Here is a 27,248-nt window from a genome sequence, read left to right on the forward strand (position 1 = left end):
GAGTTTAGTGGATATGCAATTTTTGAAAAAAATTGAACAAATTTTCGATAATAGCCAACTAAACCAAGGACACTTTTATACTGCTTTGATATAATTAAAGGGAGTTAATTCACGAAGCTTTCTCAGGGACAAAATTGTCAAATGTATTTATGGTAAAATTTACCCAAAACAAAGACAATAGAATGGCAAATGCTGTAAGGCGTAACTTGAAAATATGTTTTAAGAATGATTAGCTTTCCCTTTCATATTTATACCATTTTCTTTCGATTCATTTTCGATGCATTATGATCCCTTGATTGTGTCCCCACGTAGGCTTTGTACATGTAAATAGATGTTTTCTGATTTTTGGAGTAAAACATTTTAGTTAAACTTTTAATGACAAAATGTCTCTTCTGAATTAGGTTTTAATACGTTACATCTGTCACTTCCCAGATCACACGTTTTCTCATTGAAAGAATTGAATTTATATGTTTTTCTCTTTTTCGAATATTATGATACATTGTAGGTATGTGTTTTATTTTCTCTATTGATCATTCGCATGTGTTAAGAGTGTTTATCTTATTTTAATGCATAGATTTCATTATGACAGTGTTCATTTTGTCCTTAAGAAAACAATAATTCAATAATTTTATGCTCGAACATAAAATTCTATCAGTACATGAGACAATTTATAATTCAGTGACATTTTTCATAACATGTTATTTTATATTATATCGATTAGTTATTTACTGGTATGAATTGTTTTTATCTGTTTAATCTGTATATATAGATCATCTGTATATGTGCATCGAGGAACAAATTAAATTATTAAAACTTTATTTTAGTTTTAATATTAATATATTTCAGCCCACAACCAAAGACGTTAGAGTCATTTCTGTTGTGTGGTCTCATTCATAGAAAGACTCTACCGATAATAATGTTTCTAAATTATTTGTACAATTTTATTTAAAAAGCTAAATTACGAAATTCAAATTAAATGAAATTTGCGCATTTTATCTATTTTTGTTGAAAAGTATTATTTACAAAAATATACAAAAATCACTCTATGATAACTCCCACAGTTGACTTTAAGCTTAAGTCCCCATTTTCGTTGTAAACCCGGGGTATGGAAGCAGATCAGAAATTAGATTACTTATAAAATGTGGATTTAAAAAGAAAAGATAATCATACTTATATGGCCAGTGTATTGAACATGATTATCAATATGGTTTATAAACATCCAATTTTTGAAATATAAACAAGACAGTTATGTTGTTTCCTCGCTATTATATGACAAACCTCCTACAAGTAACCGTTTTGATGTTTTGAACGTTGAACATAGAATGCCCATTGTTTGATTACATTTTAATGAACAAACATTACCGTTGGTAGTAAATGTCCTTATTTAGTAAATGTGCCTGGTAAAACAATCGACGTAATAACTGAATACTTTTTACAAACATACTATCATACTATATTTAACAGCTGTTTTCGGCAAAAAACAGGCTGTGTCCTTACTGTATGATTAATGATGTACCGTGCTTCCTGCAGTAAGAAGAAATGGGATTTATACTACTACGGTGAGAGCAAAACTTTTTGAAGGATTAAACTTGTCTGGAGCTGGTATGTCCATTATTGCTAGTAGTCCTTTGTTTGAACATATGTGTAACGTATAATCAGGTTTTACATGGGATTCAGGCATTTCTAAACTGATTGGTAGGTTTTGTTTTTAATTGTGTAATATTTAACCGAAATGGCCAGATTTAAAAAGGCGGAGCCTGTGAATACGCAGAAGTACTTCATTCTCCCCGTATATTTTGTGCCTGTCCCAAATCCAAATCAAGAAATTCTGGCCTCAGTATGTAATCTTTCGTTTTCACTTTCAGTTTACTTTTTTGTAAATAAAGAGTATATAGGGCCAGGGCCTTCCATACACCTGTGTATAATGATGCTTTGGGGCCAGTTGCAGCCTGTCCTGTGGTGTGATGGTTTCATTGTCAATCATTGAAGACGCATTGGTGGCCTTGAACTGACATTTTTCATCCAGGTGTGGTTGTTGTCTATTTGACATATGCATCCTTTCCATTCTTCTCTGACATAAAAACTATTTTCATTTCCATTTTATATATATATAGAAAATTCATTACAACATCATTAACTTATAAATGATCCAAATATTTAGGTCTTGAGACAACAATTGCGATAACTTGAGAATATGGAGAACTTAAGCTGAACCTTTAACATTTCCAATAAAAAAAAACTGTTTTACAAGAAAAGTCGAGGAGGCTTACTATACATGCTCATGATTCGAGTTTTGCTAATTTGCGTTTGTTTCTTTGTATGTGTTGTTTTGTTTATGTCATGTTCTTTGATGTGTGTGTCTGTTTTTCTTGTCTGGTCTTTAACCTTGTATAATATTATCTAAATTTTTTCACGAGTCCCGGTTTCGATGACGATGACGAGGTGCAACCTGGAATTCGATTTAACACACAATATAAATATAGGGTGTTCCTGAAAAAGAAAAGATGATACATATAACAGCTGAATAATAGGAAAATTAAAGTAGTAACACAGAAAGTTTGACAAATACCAATAATTACTCCCACGATATATACAAAAGAAATTATGTCCTCCTCCACCAGTGCCATATTGCGAGTAAGTGTAATCCGGTAAGTCTAGCAACAATAATTCAGCACCAAGATAAACACTTTGCTGACCAAGGAGACATTCAGCGCAGTGAAACATAAGCAGTATGAAACAATGTCTGACTCAAGTTGCCAATCATAAACATCAAGAACAAAGTGACTACCCTTGTGAAGAGGGAAAAGCGAATGACCAGCTTTAAAACAAAAACTAGTCATGTAGTAATACTGTGTATATATTTATAACTGTATAAAGTTAAGTTGACGACCTTTTGCAGTTCTTAGTGATGTATAAAATTTGAAATGTTCTGCATATTAAACATAGAACGTTTCACATTGCATTGGAGTTTTGTTAAATAACATATGTCTAAGTATGTGATATAATACAGTGAACGATCTAATTTGTAATAAGATATATCTACCTTCAAATTTTGTTGAAGAAATAAAAATAAAAGGCTGGAACTTTTAAAGATAAATATTTATCATGCAATGAGGCTATTTGTTATACAAATAAAGGTATACGGCTATTGTTTTGCTGTATCCGTACATTAGCAGGTTATCGACTTTCTGGCTCTTCCCACTCACGTGATCGGCGGAACTACTTTTTTTTCTGGTATGCATAAATTAATCATGGCCGCCACCATAGATACGATGTACACAAATTGCGATTGCGTACCCGGTTAATCTTTATCGCTGTTTTGTTTCGTTTTCACTTTTTTCAGCTGAATGAAATAAAAGATTTCTTGTGAACCAAATAATGATTTTGTTTGTATTTGTTCACCGTCATATATACGGCAAATCCTAAATCTCGTTCAGATTTGATTCTTATCAGCTTGCAGACGACTTACCCTATCATTTAAGTCATGTCGGACTCAGAGCCAGAGTGTCCGTCTCAATTTAACATAACCTGGTCCCCACTTAAAGACATTGAAGCATTACAATAGGATAAAACTCTTGAAGAGACAAATGACCAAGAAACTGTTATGCTCTTGGATTTTTTACAGCCTATAAACCCCACGATAATAAATCAGAGCAACACTACATAATAGATCTGCCCAAACAACTGCCTCCTCTTCTTCAAAAATCTCAAACAAATATTTCAAATCCCAGAGAAACTAGTGCATAAATTTCACTCCTGAAATCCACTGTCATATACCAAACAGAAACAAGTCAGCTTCCACCTCTACCCATGGAAACACAACCTCCCATTATTACATCCCGTCGCCGACCAGCTGAAACCGCTCCAAATCCTGAATCTGAATTGAACTGTAATAGTGCTTAGAACCTTGTACATGGGGTAACACTGGCACGTTACATTCTGGGATCATTATGCAAATATACGGATATCCCGACCGCACATCATATAAGTGCAACTTGTTGGGAAAGATACCACGCTCCTCGCACGTTACAGAATCCTGTGTGGTGGTACGTCTAAACACCGCAAAGACCGATCTTAGTGCACTAAGACCATAAGAGTTGCACTAAGACCAATAAAAGAGCCCCGTACAGGTCCGGATGTTAAAAGAATAGGCCTGCAGCAGCGCTAAGCTTGTCGGAAAAGGCGACTTAATAGTGCTCAGAAACCTAGCCGGGGGCTAGGGCGCTCTGCCCACAAAACAACTGGGATGTGTGCCCCAGGTGGTGGAATGGGGTTACCCCTGGCGTGTTACATGCTGGGGTTGTCAGGCTATAATACAGAAAACCTGACCGCAAACCATAATGGTGCACCGTGTTGGGAAAGATCCCACGTTCCTCGCACGTTAAAGAACCCTACTGTGGTATTCTTCCGGAGTAGGAACCATAGGGCTCCGCCACAGGAGGCTAAATTGCCCGACCCTACCCATCTCTCCCTATTTCCAGTGGCAATAAAAATTTTTCGACCCCACTGCCCTTGTGTCCCATCCCTTTTTCATTTCATCATCATTTCATGTTCATTTTTATCATCAATTTCATGTTCATCGTCTGAATATAGCTGAAATATTGCTGCTCGGACGTTAAACCCCAACAAACAAACAAAAAAAAACAAACCAGTAAAAGACAATTTTCACAAGTAACAGTACTACCAGTGGAAATGACATGTAAAACTGCACGTAATGCTCTAAGTTAATTATAAAAAAGTAATTACATCGTCAGATTTTTAGACTTCTTTTGTACAAAGTTTTTCCGGCACGTCAGCCATTACGTGGGTAACATACCCTGACCTGGACTCTTAGAGGTCTACAATTGGGTGTGGATATTTTTATTTATTAGTTGAACATTGGTTCAAAATATTTAAAATCAGACGTGTAGACATCCGGTAGTGCCTAGGTTTTCATTTATTATTCATTTGTAGATAATTTATTCATTAAATATTTCATGTAATTTAAAATCGCAAGAGTAAAAATTGAGTTGAAATTAAAACAGGAAATGATGTGAAAAATGAAATCCCTTAAAAAATTATTCAACTTGAGCAATAAAAGTAAATGCGTGCATTTTCATCAACTTGAAATAAAAAACAACATAAATATATATGAGAATTCGCTTGTTCCTATTTAAAATCAGCCATGCGGACATCCGGCAGTGACTATGTTTTAATTTACCAGTATTATAACTAAATGGGGCAACCATCGATAATTTATTATTTCATGTACTTTAAAATCATAAAAGGATATAGTTTTTTTTCCGAACTGACAAGTGATTTTAATACATGTTATTACTTGAAAAAATGACATGTTCTTGTTATTGAAATGCATCAGAATGAGGTTAAAGGAAATTTGAAAAAGTTGTTTCTGTCTGGTTTTTCTTTTAGTTTCATAGTTCTTCCAAAAATATAGATATGATGATTAATTGGATAGAGTAAAAACCGAAACATGATCACAAGTGCCGAAGAACCCCTAGAATTAACAGTTAAATCTCAAGATATTATTATACTTTGGTCATTTACAATAACCAATTGGTTACATATTTATCTTATAGATTTTCTCAACAGTTTATAGCAATTTTCAAATAAATTTTAAATTTATCAGTATTTTGGCCTAAGAAAATCCGAGAGCGGAACTAAAGGCTTTATTTCACATGTGAAATTTAGAAATTTATTATACATGTACAGGGAAAATTCCATAATTTATTGTGATCTATATCATAAATACATTGACATCAATTTGTGTTTTACGTCTGTGTGTTTACCAACAGAAGTAAGTTCTAGAGATGAAATCGCTATGTACCCGTGGTCTTTGTCCCCACAAACAGAAAACTTTGCACAAATGACTAAATATCTAACTATTCGATGACTATTTCTATGTATAATTAGGTGCAACATATGCATTTTTAGATACCTAATTCGGTGGTGGTATTTTTATTTGAGAAAAAACATCATATTATTGGTCTTAGTACAACTGTTATTGTCTTAGTGAACTAAGACCGGTCTTTGTGGTGGTTAGACTGACCGCCTGTGTGGTATTCAATCGGAGTAAGAACCTTTGCGCTCCGCCACAGGATGCTAAATTACCCGATCCTACCCACCACTCCCTATTTCCTGTGGCAATCAAAATTTGTTGACCCAATTATTCTTGTATCCCACCCCGTTTTTTTCTTTTTTCATTTCATCATAATTTCATGTTTATTGTAACATCCATTTTATGTTCATCGCTTGGATATTCTTAAAGTTTATATTTAATTGCAAATATCTTTAAATGACAAAAGATTATCTGAAAACGAATTGTTCGAAATCAACTTGATAACGTGATCTTTGAAAATTTTATAAGATATTACTAAGACAGTATTTATAAAGTGTTAATCTTATCCGTGCACCGAAAGTTTATACCAGCATCAATTAAATCTAAGCGTGTAGTTTACACACTTTAAGTAAAGTGGCTAACTATCAAAATCACTACATATTCCGTCCATCTGAACATAGAAAAAAATAACATACATGTATATGTCATTATATTTACAGCGATTTAAAAAAATATATAAAATCAACGAGATACATATTTGAGTTCTTTTGCCGAATGAGAAACTCAAATTATTACTGCCATAAAAAAGTTTTTTTACGCAACGGAAAATGATAACAAAAACATGCATTGTTTTTTGTAAAGAATCTGTAGTTCACTAAACTTGTGGCGTGTTTTTGCATATCACACTTACAAAGCATAATTTGAATTGCCTTTTAATATTTTTTTTCCATAATCGTTGACAGTGCGGTAGAACAGAACAGCGGCTCATTCCTATCACATCGGAAGTTACCCCCTCCTCCTTTCCAAAGAAAACCCCGAGGTTGAAGACTCCGATTTTTTAACAAGTGATACATGATTAGGAAAAGGATGTTTATTTATCGCACTGGAGCGTCAATCAATCGGCACGTAGTGTGTGCTCGCGTTGTGTATGTAAATGAACGTTTACAGCTCACCTGTCGGGTCTGTCAATAAACATAATATGTAGATATACATAGTGAAGAATGTTGTTTGAGTCGTGCGAACAATGCTTTTCCTCCACAGCTTGCAGAAGAAGTTTGCTGAGACACTAACATAGCTATACACAGCACATGTGGTTGCACTGCAGGGTAAGAAACTGATGGACGCTGTAAAATGCTACCACACAGGGACGATTATGGGCTTCTGTTAAATCGAATTAACTGTTTTTTTTTTTTGTTAGTTTTTTTTTGGTTGTTTTTTACTTCTTTTTTTATTTTATATTCATAAAACTTGAAATAACTTGTAATTGATTAATAACTCCTATAATGTTTGCTCCTGAGCTAGTGAGTTTTTGTATGTTGTGTCACTCATCTAATTTCCCTTTTTATTCTTAAAATGAAATTTGTCATTGTGAAAAGCTAGGATTTAAAAGTTATTACATAGTATTCGCTTGAGAATATATGCATGTACAATTTACGTATTGACCATAGAGTAGTGACCTCAAGCATTAAAGCTATACGATGTATTATATACAGTCCTTAATACAGTCCTATAAGATGAAAAGGTATTGCGGTTACTGAAGTACGTGTTTACAAAATTATTTTTTAAGTAAAACTGAAATATTTGTTTGAGAATATACTTTGTAAAGTTAATTTCAGACGTTAAATTGTAATTATAAGGTCATCCAGATTTCCTTTTTACAGTTTGGTTAAATATTATAATTTTCTTTAGTACCTCACAATCATAGACCTGTAACTATAGGTCTATTGCACTACCCGTGGAGACATGTAATGCAGTAGGTAGCTGTCGAATACTAGTAAATAAAATCATTAGAAACAACGTGTGCATGCAAAAATCTATAGAATGTATAAGAGTCGTAAATTTTTTCCAGTCTTGTATAATACCGATTTTTTTCTTCGAAAGATCACCCATCAGTTAGGAATCTATGGACCCGACCGCAGTTGACACTTTTAATGTGTACAATGTATTCGTAATAGATAAATAAGCTAAAAATCGCACGTACAGTACTAGTGTACAGCCGAATCTGTTCGAATCTGCTTAAAAATATGACAGCATCAACCTTTCTATCTACTGGCCCGAGACAATTAAACAATGACACCAGTATTTTAAAATCTAGCAAGTGATATTATAATTATATAAGAGGATGGAATTCCACATTCGTCTATACTCTGCTCTCATGCGTATAGTTCCAAGTTAAAACATTTATTCCTTGAGAAATACCCGTTAACTACCCGGTTCCTATAAAGCTGTTTTAATTTACAACGGCATAAAGTCTATACTTTTTTGTAGTGGTGATATCTATTGTTCATAATTTTATATTTCATTGTTACACCACACAAATTCTTGTTGTTGTACATTGAATCCAACACCTTTTAGCATGTTCACGTTTTAATTTTACAGATTACCGCGTCTTTAAAGCATTTTCTCCGGGCACTAGCATTTTGTCGTTACGAAGAGCGCCACCTACACTCGTGAAAAATTTAGGTTTGAAAAGAAATTAATGACACACTTTAAACAAAATTAGTGAAAATTTAACTGGAACATCACCGAATTTAACCGAGAACAACGTCGAATTTAATTAAAAACAAGTTCGAATTTAAATGGGAACAACCTCGAATTTAAATACGTTGTGTATCCTAATTTTATCGTACACACCGAATTTTATCGGGAATATCCGAATTTTAAATTAATAGCCTAATTTAATTATTTTATACTAATTTTAACGGCACAAGTCCGAATTTAACTCGGAACATCGAATTTAATATGTAAATCCAAAAAATTAGGCATTTCTCTTTTAAATTCGGTAAAACGTGAGGAAATTAGGCATTTTTAATGATCAGTGATATATTAGAAAATAAATGCATTGTAATGTTTAAACAAATTCTGACCGTCTTCAAGTCAACCAGACTAAAACTGCCAGCCTTGTTCTTTTTAAGAAGCAAAGAATTTTTTATCAGACTACGATTTTTAGACCAACATTTCATAATAAGATAATAAGACACATGCAATTGCTATACATGTCACAGTAATAATTATAGGCAATAAACAACAATGAAGTTTTATTATGAAGAATTTTAATTTAATCAGCACCAGGAACCACCACATGTTATGGAATTTCTTTAAATGGTTAGTTTTGTTCCTATGCTTTTATTTGCATGTGTTAGTGTTTAAATTTTGCAACAAGTAAATAAAAGCCTGAGAACAAAGTATGACATTTATCAAAATTTCATATAAAATGGCATAGTATTAAACAGTCAACAAAGTTTATCAGCATTAGTCTAGAAATGGATCTGGTGGGAATCATGGGGAGCTCCTGGATTTCTGGGTTTTGAGACTAAATCAGTTACGATTCATCATATATCTTGATTTCAAATTTGTGTTTTAATTGAATCAAATATTGCAGACTTAATCCCATTTTTTCAAGCCAATATTTAACAAGAAAGGCTTACATCCAGGAGCTTCCGGGGGGAGGGGGGCTTTGCCCCACCCCACCCCCCCCCAGACTCCGTACGAAGGGTTGCCGTGGACCCACTGGGGCCTTAAGCGGCCCCAGACCCCTTGCTGAATTTATTTGGTAACTTTTACTTTCTTTAAAGAACCTCCGGCTTGAAAAATTAATGAAACCCCTGATGGTTATATATCTCTGTAGACTGAGATATATATGTACATGTACATGGATGAATTGTTTCTTTTACTTTTCAATCTAATTTCTTAGAACTGCCAGACTATCAAACTGTCAGACCATCGACCTGTTGGAATAAAGAGCTGTCAGACCATTGGTACAGCCCATTTTATTTAATTGTATTTAAGATGTGAATTCAAAAAACATTTTTTAGATAACCATCTGTAATCAAAGAAGAATTTAATTTATGAATATGATTATGCATAACCAAGTTGATTTATTTAAACAATTAAGGAAATAGGTACTTCATGATTGTGGCACTGGATACAAAACATATTTTAGTAATTCATTCATTTACATTGTACATGTAAGCACATGGTTTTAATCTTGTTTCTTTTTTATTTATAGTTGCAATCTACATGTATTGCTGAAGCTATAAAAGACATTTTGACATATCCGACTTCTTTAGAATTACATAAAGGGCATTGCCTATCCTGATATAGTACATTATGCCAGCATAGTACTATCAAAATACAACTGTGCATCGACCTTTGAAATGCCAAAGTCTTAGAATATAATTTCAGCAAGACAGCCTAATGAAGGAAACACTCAAACGACATGTACAAGTTTTAAATTCCATGACACAACAGATTATGAAAGCAACGTATGAATATATACATGTATGTTGCAGCATAACAATGGGGATAACTGAAGTCTTACAAGCAGTAGACAAGTGCACGTACAAATGCAATTATACATGAACATATAGGTAAACAGTTTACCTGAACCCATATTATTGTACATTATTACATGCATGAATGTTCATGAATAATACACTAATACTCCTTTGTGTACATGTACATCTGGTTTTCATTTTTAAGACAGGAACAATAAAAAATAACGAAGGTATGAAAAAATATTGTGTTGATCGTTCTTTTACTTCTTAGACTAGTAAGGGCAATATACACGGTAAAAAGAAATGTAGTATTTTCATTGATAATTTAAATAGGAGGGAAAAAATGATATTCAGTTCTTTATGCAGAAATTGCATTGTAAGAAATATATGTACATGTATGTGGCTATGTTTCCTGGCTGCAAGGCTTTAATTTAAAACATGGAATTGTACATACAATGTATCAGTACATGTACTGGTATATAATTTTAAGTTATCAATTGAATTATATGTATGGAATGTAGATAAGAAATTACTGAAAAACTTGAAAAAGTTAGTATTGTCGGCTATAGGAAAATAAATACTACTGTTTTTCCTATACCTGAATGCAGGGTAGGAAACTCATTCAAATTCTAGCCAGTCCTGAATACAATATTTCAATATATTTACTATATGGCTTTATAGATTTTTGTTGAAATGGTCACCCTTGTCAAAAAAGTCTCGGGCTGGCGGGCAGGCTACTATTTCTTACCCTGCTAAATGGTGTTTTTTTTTTTGATTTTTCAACACGTGCAATGCAACATCTTAATAAGTGTATTACTATGGAAAAAATAACCGGATAACTTTCTGCGGACACCCCTTCATGGCGTAAATACACACTTTACACCTGCATGACTTTATATGGAAGTTTTCAAAGTAGGTGCACACTTTTTATGTATATTTGAATGTAAGTATCACTCACTGAATGTATTTTTGCCCCTTTCAATTGATATTTTATCTACAAATAAAGTTTTATGCAGTTCTTGAGGATTTTGAGAAAAAAACAGTTATTTCCCTTTACATATGGTAACTTATTATCATTTCATTCTTGTAGACCTTTTTTTTAAAGGTGCAAATTACTGTCACTATTTAATATGGGGTGGGCATCGCCTAAATCAGCGAGCACCGTGAGCTTTACCATATATCGTCTGTGCGAGACTTGTAAAAAATAATAAAGGATATTACAAGGGGGGGGGGGGGGTCAGCCCGGATGAAATTTTTGCCTCGCAAGTGCAATATATTTATTTATATTTAAGCAGCAAGCAAAATGAATATTTCTATTTGAAAAACAAATGAAATTATATAGGTTAAGATTACATTTCAGTAAAATAAAATCATCTTTCTGATAGTTTTCAAGTCTTTTTTCTAATTTGTTATACTTATTTAAAGAAGTGAATGTTATGTTTATAAAATCTTTGGGAAACATGTGAATATAAGAATGTGTATCTCCGCTGCTTAACCTGGAAGCCCGGGTAATATTTTCTTTCCACAAGTTTCTCTCAAATATAACCCTGGGTCACCAGTGACGTCTTATATTTTTTTACTGAAACATAATCTTAACCTATATATTTTTATTTGTTTGATTGAAGGAAATGATGAATTTTCTCCGTAAGGACAGTCACTTTTTGTTACTTCCGGGACATGACTTTTATTTTCATAAGTATATTGGGGAACCTAAAGGGAAATTTAGAAAGTACACATAATAACGGTAGAGCTTACACTGCTTCGTGGCGCTCGCTATAAATATTGTAGTTTACGACAAACCTGGAATAACAATTTTTATCATACTTTAGTCATATTTCTTCTTGTAAACCTGAATTGTCTGTTACTCAGTCCGAGGCCTAATTGTCATAGCATAAAACATATGAATTTCATGATTTTTGGTAATATGGTGGCAAATTGTGAATTTTTCATGTTATAAATACAGTATTCTGTCTTTCATAGGTTTAAGCAATCAAGAATAGATGTCAATTGCCAGGTTTTAGAGGTTAGACTGAAGAACTGTGCCCTGCCATTGCACCACAGCTTTATGTATTTTGACACTTGATTTGAAAATAACCTTCTTGAAAGATTTATGTAAGCATTGTTATTTGTTAGCATATACCACACTATCATATTGTGTAGTTAAAATGCTGATTTTATGCTTTACCAGAAAAAAAAACAACTGCATTTTAGTTCAGAATATGTTTTTCATTAACTTATTTCCCGAGGCCAATTGCAAGATGTGATAAAAATAAGCAAATTTTACAGTGTTATATATTGTGGCTATGTTTCTCTAGGAATTACACTACTTTATTAAACTAATGATGAAACAAGGGTGTATTTTGTTCAGCTTTCATTATTTATGTAATGAACAGAATGTAATTTTTTTTTTTGCAGTAGGGGAAAAAAACTGTCTTGCATGATGCGCACATTGGTTCTGATATGCCCTGGCAAGGATCAAACCGAAGTACGAGAGCTCTGTAACTCCTTATTTGTGTAATAAAATGGATAAACTTAGTGAAAAAACACTTTTACAGTTGGTTCATTCTGATAAGTGGAGGTAAAGACACTGTTTTTTCCAGCTGAAAAGATCTTTTGTAACAAACTTCGACAAAAAGTATGATATATCCTTTTGTTAGCTAGGAAAATGTAGGGCAAAAATTTAGTTTTAAATGTAATATGTGTACCTTATTTTTTAAGGCTGTAATTCTATCGCTACATATTTTGCCAACTATACAATTTGTTGGTGCACATACATGTGCATTGTAACATACATGCATATTTCCTTGAAAAAAAGAAACAAATAAAAATAAGAAAAATGGCATTGCTATTAAGGTTATCATTTCATTATTTTTCTGGAAGTACATGTATGTATTACTGCATACATTGTACATATTGGTATCACCTTGTCTGTCTTTCTGTGACAATATTTTTACTTAAAATTATTCCGCTCCAAGGGGATGGATTTCAAATTTTATATGAGGATTTATAAATGTACATTTAAAATGTAAGTAAGAAGCAAGTTGTTCTCCAATGTCACCTTTCTATACGAGTTAGGGTATACCTAGCACTACACTGCATTTCATGAAGATATCTAAAATTTACATATACACATGGCCCGTTTATATGTTAAATTTATTTACAGGCATCACAGTTGAATTGAATGGATCTGTACTGCAGTCTTGCTTGTAAACATTAGCTACTAGATTATGCTCTTGATGTAATAAGGATTCAGGTATTTAAAACATGTTCTTATACTCCCTGCAAACAAAGTTAGGGAATATATTGGAATCTCTCTGTCTGTCTGTCTGTCTGTCTGTCTGTCCAACTGGCCACAGTTCTTGTTAGCACAACTCCTAAACCGCGGAAGGGATTTTGATGAAACTTGAAAGGAAAGTTTGAATCCTTTGTAGATCTACATGAAGGAATATAGTTACAGTTACGGACTCCAAAGGGAGGTAATCCAACTGAAGGGTTTTTATACTGAGCATTGCATGCGTGGCAAATGATAGACTTTCAATCAAACTGGAATAGGTATCAGATAGGTCCAAAGAAATTGATCAAGGTAGTGAATTCAAATAAAAAAGAATTATTTACAGTATTTACATGAAGGTACAGTACACTGAATTATTTTTAAAAAAATGGACAACATCACTGTTTACCTATCCTATCTCTCCCCCTTTCAGCTGTTGTCCCTTTAAAGTTAACCTGGCCAAAGGCTTTATGAACTGTTGGCAGCCCTCTTTGTTAACAATGTTTTAAACTCTTCTCTTCTGACACTAATGGACCAATTAGAACCAAACTTGGTATTAATGTTTCTTGGGGTATTCTGCACAGAACTGTTGTGTGGAGTTTTGATTCCTTAAATAACATGGCCACCATTACTAAAAATAGAAAATAGGGATAAGACAGAAGTAGTTCGCACATATCTCCAAAACCATTATGTTTAGCTAAATTCTGACATCACTTGAAAGTGTTTAGAATGGTGAGATCTATCTCTGGTCAAATTTTCATTTTAATCTGTTAAGCCATGTTGAAGTAATTACCCTTTTTTAATGTTTTGTCCATATTTTTAATGTTGTTTCTTTCAAAAATCTTCTCTTTTGAAACTACCAGTCCAATAAGAACTAAATTAAGTATGAATATTCATTAACTTATTCTATGTAGATCTGATGTGGGGATTTTTGACCCATGGAAAATATGACCGCTGTTACTTAAGATAGGACAAAGAGGTCAGTCAGAAGTTTTTCTCTTACAAGTACATGTATATATCCAAAACTGAAAGGTTTAGCCAAATTCTTTCATTACCAAAATGATCCCTATCATAAGGCCTACAAATGTCTTTTGGGATCAAGTTGTCAGACAATTTCTTATTAGAGTTATTGCCCTGGAAAGACAAAAATAAGGTTTTTAGCAGTTTTTAGCCAGTATCTTGAAAACTATCGTAGAAAGAAACTTTCAATTAATGAAATGATCCTTATGAAAAGTTGTATCAAAGTGTACATGTGTTAAAATTGTTGGATGACTCCTTGTTTGAGTTATTGCCCTTGAAAGGCGAAAATTAAACTAGGTAAGTAATTCAAATCCTGGGAGCCTCTTGTTTTCTAAAGCTTGCAGATAATGAGTTGATTTGTTGTATTTGAGTCTACCATGATGAGTTACAGATCAAGTTTAAGTTTTTGTTGCACTTCACTGATTTTTTCAGAATTAGGGGCCTTGGACTTTGCAAATTTTACAAAAAGTTTTTCAGACACTTGCAATTAATAGGCTGATTGTTGGTGTATAATGCAACTATGATGAGTTACAGGTCAAGCATATTTTTGGTACCATTCTGCTGATTTTTACCAAAATGACAAGCTTATTTTACAAAAATAACAGTTTTTTTAACTTTTTTTTTCTAAACACTTTCAGATATTGAGCTGATTTTTTGGTATGAGAGAATTCATTGTGCATTTGTGTACCCTGATGAGTTCAGATGAAGTTTATGCTTCATTGAGATTTTCTTTGAATTAAGGCCCTTTAGACTTTCCTTTAAGCTCACATGGACCAAGTTCCCAGTGAGCTCATGCTTTGACTTTGTGTCCATTTTCTCTCATGCTCATGTACGCGAATTGAACCAGTTTTAACCTAATTTGGCAGAAACAGTGTATGCAAGAGTCTCTACAAAAGATCCACTTATGGTTCCCCTTAATTAATCAAAATAGCCCCCTGAGAGGCCATTTAAGCTTCTGATTGGCCAATTTTCAATGATCAACTTCTGAAATCACAAGTATCAATGTTTTGAAACATGATAGGGTTAATGACTTTGATGCCTTCTACAAATGATTCACCTTTTGTGGGGCTCAGGTAACTCATGGGGTGGCTGCAGCCACTCAAAATTGCCTTTGAAATCCTATGGGAAAACACATTTTGGTCTTTATCTTTGCTTTTACAAAGCGGCCAAAAGTGACCAGACTTGGCAGAAATAATAAAATGGACAACTTTAACATTTGATTATATTTTGAATCCAAGAGTGCGGCCGGAGGCCATTTAAGCTTCTGATTTTCTGAGTTTTCAATAATCACCTCCTCTGAAATTACAGGTGCCAATAATCTGAAACTGAGTAGGGTTAACTACCAATGTCTTCTGCATGATTGACCTTTGTGTGGCTCAGGTGGCACAGTGGGTGGCTGTGGCTTATGAAACCCAATGGGGAAACACATTTTGGCCTATATAATTACTTTTCTGAAGGTAGTGGTGACCAAACTTGGCAGAAGTAATGAAAGGGACAACCCTAACATGTGATCAAATTTGATAAAACAAAATGGCCACCTTAGGTAATTTAAGCTTCTGATTGGCCAATTTTCAATAATCAACTCCTCTAAAAACACATGTACCAAAATTTTGAAACTTGATAGGGATAATGACCTCAATACACCTTACAAATAGTATATGTTTTTTATGGCTCTGGGGATGGCAGGAATAATGTTAGTATAGAAAACTCTCTTAATCTTTTATTTAAATGATCAAATGATATGACAACATCATTCCAAAGTTTTAAGGTGAGTGATTCTGGCACTCTAAAGCCTCTAGTTTTTTTGCAATACATTTTACTTGAGTTTCCAATATCTGAACACAAGGGTATGTGAGCATTTATAATTAAAATAGGAGGTACACAAAGGTATAATGTAATAAAGAATCTATGAAAATTTCAACAAAGTCCATTTAGCATTTTTAGAGAAGTAGACGATTTGCAGAAGGTCTCCTTTTGGTCTACAAATCACTAAGTAAATATTTTGCATCAGGAAACCCCAAAAGTCAATCAGATGGGAAAACTAAATAGGAGATGCAATATGGAATCATGTACTGTAAAAGTACAATTGTTCCTGGGGTACCAATTTTCATGGTTTTAGTGGGTAGGCCAAACCATGAAAGGAATAGGTTTGGTAAGGCCCTATTTTGGCCCCAGTATTCAACATTTTTGAAAGATTTGTTTTGGTCTATACTAGTTAGTTTATTTGAAAGGATAATGGTTGAAGTAAATACATCTCAGCCGATTTTTGTGATATCATGAATGTATTTGCCTTAATAGCAGTCGAAATTAACACATAGTAGTGAAATCTTCACTTTTGTTGCATTTTTGCACATATTTCTCCTTGGTTTTTGCCTAAAAAGGGAGTGGTGATTGATATCCGTGTTCATTCAAATATTGACATAAATGTTGTATCTTACAAATTACAATATATAAAAATAAAGAATGACCAAGCATGTGACCAAATTGGTTTTTCACAAAAACCATCAAATATATGCTGAATTATCAAGATTTTATGGATTTTTCATCATTTAGGCAATTTTGTTTGTGATACAATGATGAGATGCTTTTCTGTTTTGGCTTAAATCTTATCAAACTAGCTGGTGTAAACACTTATGTGTACAAAAAGGATAAAAATCTTTATTTTGAACAATTCCAAATTTTGAGGCCAACATTTGCCATAACAGGACCTATTTCTTTGATTCCCAATGAAAAGTAGGTTCCCATTGATAAAACTTCAAAACCACAAATTCAATAATCCACAAACGTATGTTTCATTCCTGCTCCATAGAAATTAGAATCTACAAATCAAAATGTTTTCACAGTATTAAAAAATCTGTTAAGTTTCATCAAATTTCATTCAGCAGTTTCAGTGGAGTTGGGAGCAGATGAACGGACGGACACATCATAACTATATACCTCCAGCTTTTCAAGTGGGGGTATAATTTAATTTATCTCCATGTGCCAGTTCATTCAACTTACAGGTGTAAAACTGAAAATAGAGAGCAGGTACATGTACAGTCGATAGTTTAAGTTAGATACAATATCAAACATAAGTTTGTGGATTATTGAATTTGTGGTTTTGAAGTTTTATCAATGGGAACATCAGCATGTAAGCTTCGCTCACAGTTTTCTCAACTTACCAGGTCAAAATTTTATTGCTAAAATATTCTTTTTTATTTCAGTAGTTTATTTGAAGCCTCCTGATGTACCAGTTATATGGTCTGTAATCAAGCAGTCATGACTCTTGTAGAAAAAGCTTTTTTGACATAATACAATATGCAAGTCAAAGAATAACAATATTTTTATGGTTTTAGTACTGCTGTAAGTTCTGAAGTCAATGCGATTTTGTCTGTGATTATATATTTTCTATATTTTCTTCTTCAGTGATACCAATAAGTTATTACTACTACTTCATTACACCCAGTCACAGTTTTATAACACCACTAAAAAAATTGAAATTGTATAATGGAATCACCCTGTCATCCTGGTCATTTGTGTCTCTTCACTTTGGTCTTTTTATGATAACATGAGTAAAACAAATTCAATTCTTTTAAAGCTTTGTTCCGAGGGACAGACATGGTGGAGGACTCCATAGTTTTTGGTGGTTTTTTGCCCCAACTGCTTTGAAAATATGTACCTAAAAAGAGGAAAAAAAGGTGAAATCATTTAAATTGATAGAAACAAATTATTTTAATTCTATTTTTTTAGGAATTAAGTGTCAATTTGTTCCTCTTAAATTTTTTTTCAGATTTCTTTAGAAGCATATTAGGGGTATTCAGAAAAAAAATATTATATTTCCATGATGAGTTACTATCTTATCATGGCAATTTATCATCTTGTCGTAGCAAGTTACATATCTTACCCGAGTTGCTGTCTTCCCATGGTTTCATTTTATCTTGCTACAACAGTTTTTATTTTGCCATATGAAGATACTCGTTGATTTTTGAAAGTCATTTTCTTTGAATATTTGATGTGCTATTTAGTAATGAAATCTATAAGAATTAATCAAAGTTGAAAAGTAATGCATCATATTTAGGAAAAAACACACTAATTTGACAATGTGAGCAAATACTTTATGGTCCATAGAAGACAAAATGACAGCTTGTTCATCTTAGAGAATGCAGAAATATAATAGAACGGTTGGGAAAATGAGCTATCTCCCTTTTAAATGTGTTTAATTTCACAACATTATCTAGGCTTGTTGTGGAAGAAATAGTTTTTTTTTGAAAATAGTGTTTTATTTGTTTGTGCAATCTAGATGGTATTGTTGGTTGTTGTCATCAACAAAACATATACCTCGGTGACCCCTAATTGCTACTCTACGTAAAAACTAAGTCATTTTTAACTCATCTGGCCTAAGGCCATGTGAGCTATTGCCATCACTTGGCGTCCGTCGTTGCCCATCGTTGTCGTTAACAATTTTTCAAAACTCTTTTCCTCTAAAACTACTTGACCAATTGGAACCAAACTTGGTATGAATGTTTTTTGGGGTATCCTGCATAGAACTGAAGTGGGGATTTTTGATTTGTGGAAAAACATGGCCGCCGTTACTAACAATAGAACATAGGGGGTCAGACAGTAGTTTTTCGCATAATTCTCCAAAACAGTAAGGTTTAGCCAAATTCTGACCAAAAAAATGTGTTCAGCATGATAAGATCTATCTGCGGTCAAAGTTTCATTTTCATCTATTAAGCCATGTTGAAGTTATTGCCCTTTTTCAAAGTTTTTTTGCTATTTTTAATGTTATTTCTTTCAAAAATCTTCTCCTCTGACACTACTTTGCCAGTTGAAACAAAACTTGGTATAAGTGTTCCTTGGGGGTATCCTGCATAGAATTGAAGCTGATTGTTTTGATCCGTTGAAAAACATGGTCACTCTTATTAAAAATAAAACATAGGGGTCAGACAGTGGTTTTTTGCATATATCTCCAAAACCGTTAGGTTTAGCCAAGTTCTTTCAGTTGCTGAAATGATCCTTATTGTTAGGACTACAAAAGTCTTCAGGCATAAAATTTGTCAGACGCCTTCTTATAAGAGTTATTGCCCTTTTTTATTTATTTTTTTTTATACAGTTTTCAACCAATGTCTTGAAAACTATGATAGATTTAAACTTTCATTTACTGAAATGATCCTTATGATAAGTCCTATCGAAGTTTTCTTGAGTCATAGTTGTTGGACAACTTCTTGTTTAATTTTTTGCCCTTGAAAGGCAAAATTCAACCGGGTGAGCGATTCAGGCTCCTGGGAGCCTCTTGTTTTAGTACAGCACTACTTCAAGTCTTACCTAATTAAGTACTTAATATTACTACTCGAAATCCAGTCTACATTTTTTATAAAGTTTATACAATGGTGCATTTATTGGTTTTAGCATTTCTTTTCCTTTTTCGATTAATTTGAATCAGTGCTTTTACAATAAATGTACTGTATAAGCTTCCTTAAAGGTTCACCATTTTAAGTACTAGTCACTTAGTATCTGACAATTTAACCTATTTATCATACTAGAATACTTAATTATCTGACTAGTAAACTTACACACTTTAGAGAACCCTGCTGTGGTGTTCGATAGGAGTGGGAACCTTCGTGCTCCGCCACAGGGGGCTAAATTGCCCTACCTACCCATCTCTCCCTTTTAACTTGTGACAATCAAAATGTATCGACTTATTATCCTTGTGTCTCATCCTTTTTCATTTCATCATCATTTCATGTTCATTTTATCATTCCTTTCATGTTCATCGAATGAATATAGCTGAAATATTGCTGTTTGGGCGTTAAACCCCAACAATCAATCAATCAATCAAGTAGGTGAGTGATTCAGGCTTTTCAAGAGCCTTTTGTTCTTTTAAATTGTTTCTTATTTTTTTTATATATTCCTCATATGTCGCGAAAGTTTCGCGACATTTGATGAATCTAATAAAAAAAAATTAAGATACAATTTTTAAGGTATTACTTCTTTGATGTTTGCGTCATCTTTAAGATTTCCGATTAGATCACTTCATTATGAAGCACTAAATTTGCTACATTTATGTTAATCATATCTGGTATGTAGTTGGATTAGCATTACTACATCACAATTCAGTTTCATTTTTTGCATATGTGTTTGCAGTCATGTTTTATTGACTGTATTGATTTTGAAACGTCAGATTTAAATGTTAAGTTTTCTTTTTAAATCAGTTCAGTATGAACAAATTGTGGTAGATCACTGAATAAAAATTATATATAAGTTTATGCATATGCCCCGGCATTCACGATCTAGTGACTTTGAAATTTTAAACTCTTGTAAGGTTGTAATTTGCTGTAGTTTTGCCTCTAATTGGTAGAAAGTAGATCTTGGGATTTTTTTAATTATTAATCAATTTTGTGATTTTGTTCAGTAGAAGGTTATTTATTGTGAAGGACTTTCAACTCAGTTCATTTGTCATGTTTACTCCATTGCTGGGGCATATGAATTAATTACAGAAAATGATAATAATTTTTTTCTGAAATTTATGTATATAATTCAGCTTGTAAGTATCTTTAGGCCAGAGAAGTTTTATATAGTTTGCGCTCCTGAATTCTTTTTAATCTGCTTAAATGTGTATATTGACATGCACATGAAAATTTATTGTGGTCTAGTGCCTAGTAGGGGGTATCAGAAATGTTATTTGATAGTGTTTGCTGGGGGTAATTTGATGTTTATTTTCAAGAATTCTGTAAATCTACATGAAAGAGTTATCAAGGGAACCAAGGTTATAGCAGTAAATCAAAAGAATGTAATCAAGAATCAAAGGCCAGACATGGAAAACAGACATACACAACAAAGAACATCAAATAACTAAAATCATACATACGAAGTAACAAAAGCAAATGAGCAACTCGGACTCCACTAAAACTAGGAGCATGGACCAGGTACACCTTTAGGGTAAGCATCCTCAGCTTTTCTAGAAACACCAGCCGAGTTGCTCATAAAAAGTCAAGTCCGGGGTAGCTGAAAGTGGAAAGGAAAAATCTGACACGTTGAACAAATGAGTTTTCATGGCGCAGATGGATACACAGTAGCGATCCATGAGTTCTTGATGACGATTATAAAACTTCTGTTGTGATGACTCCAATCTTGTAGCAACAAAACCCTGATCCAGAAGCCTATTTATTAGAGTTCTAGTGCAATACAAAACGTCTCATAGTTTCGGCAAATTCGGGCATAATGTATTAGTTAATATAAACACTCCATACGCAGGAGCTGAAGGAACTTGACACAGATAAAAGGAAAGTTGACAATTCTGAATGAAAAGTCATCATGTTTATCGTAAAGTTTGGTGAATAGTTTTCCTTTACCATCGATTTCTAAGTGTTGGTCAAGACATGAGGCTGACTTTGCAGTGGCATTAGTATCCTTTATCTCAAGTTCTATGGGGTAAATGTGATTTATCAAAGTCCCGAAATTAGGATTGTTTATAGATAATACATCATCTATATAGTGGAAACTGAGATTAAAAAATCTAGCCAAACGATGTATAATGTTTTTAAGTCGGGATTTTAACTGAGTATGGGAAATAGAAGTATACAGTGTTGACAAATCATAGGTTTTAATGCTATTAAAATCTTGAACTGATTGTCTCCATAAGATCTTTTTGAATTTTTCAGGATCCACAGTAATACCACTATGGGAGTAACAAGTGTTGTGGTATGACTGCAGACCCTCTTTGACAGTTGTGAGTATAGAAGTTAAAAGTATTGAAAGAGGTTTGGTGGTACATTTTGCAGATCCAGCTATGAAATATTGTTTGTATGGATTCGTGTGGAGTTTAGGAATCCAGTACATATACGGTAAATCACAATCATTGTCCTTGGTAGAGAGACCAAAAGAAATGTACTCTGATTTTCCATTGAAACTGCACTTTACTTTTGCTAGGGCTGCTAGGTGTGAAATATAAACCAGTGAGCAATACATTGCTCAGCTTTGAGATTTTCTGGACTAACTGTACACTAGGAACATTAAAACAACCACAAAATTATCTGTGAACAAGGTTTAGACTGAATCTGACAATTTAGTTCATTTTTATGAACTCAATTAATTCAATATGTCAAAATCAGGGGTTTTCACAGCCTTGTCTTAGGGTCTATAAAAGCACAGAGTTGTGTTTTTTATTTGTTTTGAAAATTTTGTATTTGCTAGAGAAAAACAACATTTATAATGTGAAAGAAGACCTCATAGTTTCATTCCATTGACATTAATACATCTAGTCAATACATGTATATTCATGTACCTTATGAGGTCTCAGAAATACTTTATTTAGAGTAAGCCATACAAGGTAAGATTTCAAAACAGACAAATTTTGTAGAAACACACATAAAATACAGCTAACTGTTGGCTTATGTATCTTATAAGCTTAGAACCTTACATTATTTCACATTTGTTTCAGCTTTTTGTTCTAAGCCAAAATAAAGTCTAGCATAAGATAAAGGTCAAAATCGCACTTGAGGAAGCTATGTAAAGGTCTGGTTTAAAATGATTTGAAGTGACACTGTTAGCTTTGAAACTGTTTCATATTATTTTTAATGTATATTTTAATATATATAGGCCACTTCAAGTTTTAAGTTGATCCTTTTAAGTCACTGTCAGAATCATAAAATGAGTTTTCATACCTACCCCTTTACGTGGTCTTAAAAAACACAATGTTTTGCCTCAAACCAATTCTAGCTCTTGTAAATTGAAATACACGTGATGATGCAACTGATGTAAAACAAGTTACCAAAAATATTGCATTTAAAAAAAAACGGACTTTTTAAAGGGCTCTTATTTATTTTGACCACAAGACATGTGAGTCATGGAATAAACCACTGATAGTTCCCCATCTCCAGGTCATATGAATTTATTCCAGAAAATTTGTCAATTTTTCTAATATTTATATATAAAATCAGGCTTGTAGGTATCTTAAGGCCAGAGAAGCATTATTTAGTTTGTGGTGGTGGAATTTTAAAAATCTGCTCAAATGTGTATATTGAAATGCAATTGAAAATGTATTGTGGTGTCTTGCCTATATTACAATATCATATCTGTTTCATCCATATGCTCTGCAAGTACTATCAAATATTGAACAACAATGACCATGCACAACAGGCAAGACATATATGTATCTCTGTGATAACAGTGTTTATTTTTGTAAAACAAGGGTATTTTTGTTTTCCATTAGGAAATGTATGAATATTTGTCATAATTTGTTTTTATATAATTCCTAGAAATATTTTAACTTTTAGTTAAATGAATGCATTTTTATATGTTTGTAGATATGGTTTACAACAGCCATAGGGATCACAGCAAGCTGGAACCAGTGGATAGTTAGAACAATGGGAATGTATTAAAAAAGACAGAACAAACTGTACCATTATAGAAATAAAAAAATATAAAATTCTAAAATATGTATATTTTTTTTAACAAGTCACCAATGAAGACTTACAAGGTTAGGAATGCAAGTCCACTTGAGCCACAGGCTATCCTGTTAGTGTGTCTGCTATCTTGTCTATAATTACTCATACATGTATCTTACTAATATTGTGATGTTAGAATTTTAGTGTGCATGAGTACTTAAGTGACAGGATACATGAAGATTAATAATAGAGCAATATATAAATGAGGCCAAGTATTAATCTGTTTATCACATATTTTAATAGAAGTTTTGAGTTATTTACTGATTTGTATTTCCAAACAAAAACCATGAAAGGCCAGTGGAATTGGTGGTCTATTCTGTTAATTCTTAATGTTTCTGTTGCAAATGACTTTCATTGGTGTTTATAGCAGTACTACTTTCTGTTATGTCTATTGTTGTTCCAATTTTTAGATTTAATGGTATATCAAACTTAACATACTCTTGAAATAGTCAACTGTCATATTGTTTTCATCATTTTAACACATGCGAGGTGTGCGTTAATATGAGTAGAGTTTCTACTCTATAACAAGTACTTCCCTTGCTTTTGCATGGGGGTTTCAAACCCATTCCCGTAAATTACAGTATCATGTGACGAGACTTATATGTGCGGAATCTACTTCGCAGACCAACATCCTTTACCTGATTAAATACATGCTACAGGTCATAGGCTCTGCTTTGCAGGATGTAAAAGAAAAACAGTCGGGGTTAAGCATCGAGTTTGGCAGAGATGTAAAGCTTTGAAAAAGCGTATATTCAACACGCAAATGAGATTAACATGCTCAAGCCCTATTCAAGAGAGAGAGAGTGAGAGAGAAAAAAAAATCTTAGATTTGGGTTAAACTTGTTTTATTTTAAATAATATAATATTGCAATTGAAGTTTTTGAAGGACGCTTACCCTACCGGTGTACCTGGTCCATGCCCCCGGTTTTTAATGGAGTTCGAGTTTTCCATGTCTGGTCTTTGTCCCTGGATTACATTCTTTTAATTACCGTTATAATTTTGGTACCCTTGATTACTCTTTATAAAGAGATAAGTATAGAGAGTTTGGGTTTTTCTCTCCGACGAAGTCCGTAAGACTGAACATTCGAACCTCACATTCGTTGTTATAACATTCATCTGTTTAATATTTTATAGGTAATTTATTCCTTATAACGTTTAATAAACCACTTTCTGAATAAATCAGCAAACCTTACATGGGTTAAAAGACACAAAGATGAAGTGAATGAAGATGAGTAGTAAACATATATTCGTTAGAAAATTAAACATATTAAGTTCAAGGGTCTGACTGATGTTGTATTAAGTGTTTACCGAGTTTACCCGGTTTAATTCGGTAAAACGTTTGCAATTATAAAGTCAATAAAGATATGCACCATAGAATCTTCTTTTTACAGATTACCTTTTTGACTGATTAATAATGATACTGATGACTTTTATAATACTTTCCAACGTACCCTTACCATACAGTCTAATGTTTGATAATAGCATATAGTATGGAATAGGTAAATTGCATAGTTAAGTGAGCACAATTATTTTGTAATGTGTTTTACAGGTCTAGATCACCATCCTATTTTAGATATTATAATAGATATGAGTTATTACATGTAAACCCCGAATAGGTTTTTTTGCAAAACTCCTAGTTAAAATAACATTATGCAAAGTGTTGGAACGCGTTGAAGGTATTTTGAGACAAAAAATATAAGCATTATGTTGAATTATTTATTTTTACATTTACAATGTAACAATTTCTACTTTCTACTATTTTCTCCTTGTTTTGTGATATTTTAGATAAAATGAAGATTATTTTTCACCAACAGTGATGGTGAAACACATACAATTATGATGCGTTCTGACAAATGAAATACTTTTTCGCTCTGATTATAGCATATAAAAAGTATTAATAAACTTCAACTAGTTGTTAACGTCATATATAAACCATTTAACGGGAAATTTCTGTGAAATTTAAATTGCGGCTATATAGGCGATGTTTTTGGAATAGCGAAAAAAATAAGTTCACGTGGATTCTACAATAGTTATAATTTTTCCCGATGCACGCAAAATTCACAGAATTGCATTATTATTTCAAAACTAAACTTAAATAAACAACATCTCTGTAGTACCGATAAATTGTCGAGTAAAGGTTTTCGTTGCTATCAATTAGTTAGGAATTTTGCTTAATTCTTCCGTAAATGTAAAGATTTGATTCTTAGTTTTATACATATTAGATATGGATTATCCAAAATCGTGTGGTAATTGAATATTCATTATAATCTAAATATAACACAAGCGACAATTAATTGCCAATTTGGCCGAGGGTGATAAAATTGCGCAAAATATGTATCTAACCAGCAGATCTAGAGGGCGCGTCATTTTTTCCCTTAATTTGACCTTCGTCAACCCCAAGACATCATACACATATGAAGGTATTGTAAAAGTCCCCTTTAAAAGTAATAAGCTGGAAAATATACAAATTATTCACACAGTTCTGAGGATCGTAAAGATGGATATGATAGTAAGGAGAACGTTACTGTAAGAGAAAAATGAACATCACTAGATTTCACGAACAGGTGTTTTCTAGTTCAGAGAAAAAGCACGCCCCTTTGGACATTGAAAGGAAAATATAGGTAACCCGTATTTTAACTTAATGAAAATACCACAATCAGGGACAACGACCAGAATAAAAAAAAAAACATACGTAACAGAAAAAGAGATCAACCAAAATAGGAGGCGCAGAGAAAAAAAGTAAAATAGCAATCAGGACTCCAAATAAAATAGAAGCATGGACAAAGACGTCTACTCAGAAGACAGGAAGTAACTCCAAGGTAAGGACTTTCAATAATACTCATACATTGTACAAAAACAGTAAAAGTCTTACTGTAAAATATCCTCCTCAAATAGGTATAGCCAAGGTCACAATAGAGGAATCTTATTTTACTTACTTTTTTGTCGATTTGACAAAGAAAAATGTTTTTTTTTTACTAAAATTTTCCCCAGAAACATAAAAAAATTACAACATTATTTATCTTGCTGTACCAAGATTACACTACACTAAAATAATTTTACACGTTATATTCCTTTCTTTTACCAGTTACTTTACTTTTTATCACACACTACTTCTTCATCTAGACAATTCTTTCTAAATCTCCCCCGATCTCTTCCTCCGCCTATACATCGATTGGACTACAAATGTAGTCTTCTGTCTG

At 33.0% G+C, this 27,248-nt stretch overlaps 1 protein-coding gene and 1 long non-coding RNA gene across 4 annotated transcripts in view; both read left to right on the top strand.

Moving 5' to 3' along the window:
- Positions 1–27,248, top strand: part of LOC148606112 (uncharacterized) — a 125,338-nt gene that overhangs the window by 18,585 nt on the left and 79,505 nt on the right. The window lies entirely within an intron of this gene.
- Positions 11,178–23,998, top strand: LOC148606113 (uncharacterized). Of its 3 annotated transcripts, none has more exons than XR_015915432.1 (6): positions 11,178–11,275; positions 12,313–12,444; positions 12,748–12,817; positions 13,496–13,585; positions 22,264–22,331; positions 23,908–23,998. It is a non-coding gene; the product is annotated as an uncharacterized LOC148606113 (long non-coding RNA). The 3 variants fall into 3 exon arrangements; XR_015915431.1 differs by having other exon boundaries at positions 22,264–22,446; positions 23,908–23,987; XR_015915430.1 differs by lacking the exon at positions 23,908–23,998 and having other exon boundaries at positions 22,264–23,896.

The sequence above is a fragment of the Perna viridis genome, chromosome 9, assembly GCF_037379345.1.
Source record: "Perna viridis isolate PV_CMFRI_1.1 ecotype Kerala chromosome 9, ASM3737934v1, whole genome shotgun sequence".
NCBI lineage: Eukaryota > Metazoa > Mollusca > Bivalvia > Mytilida > Mytilidae > Perna > Perna viridis.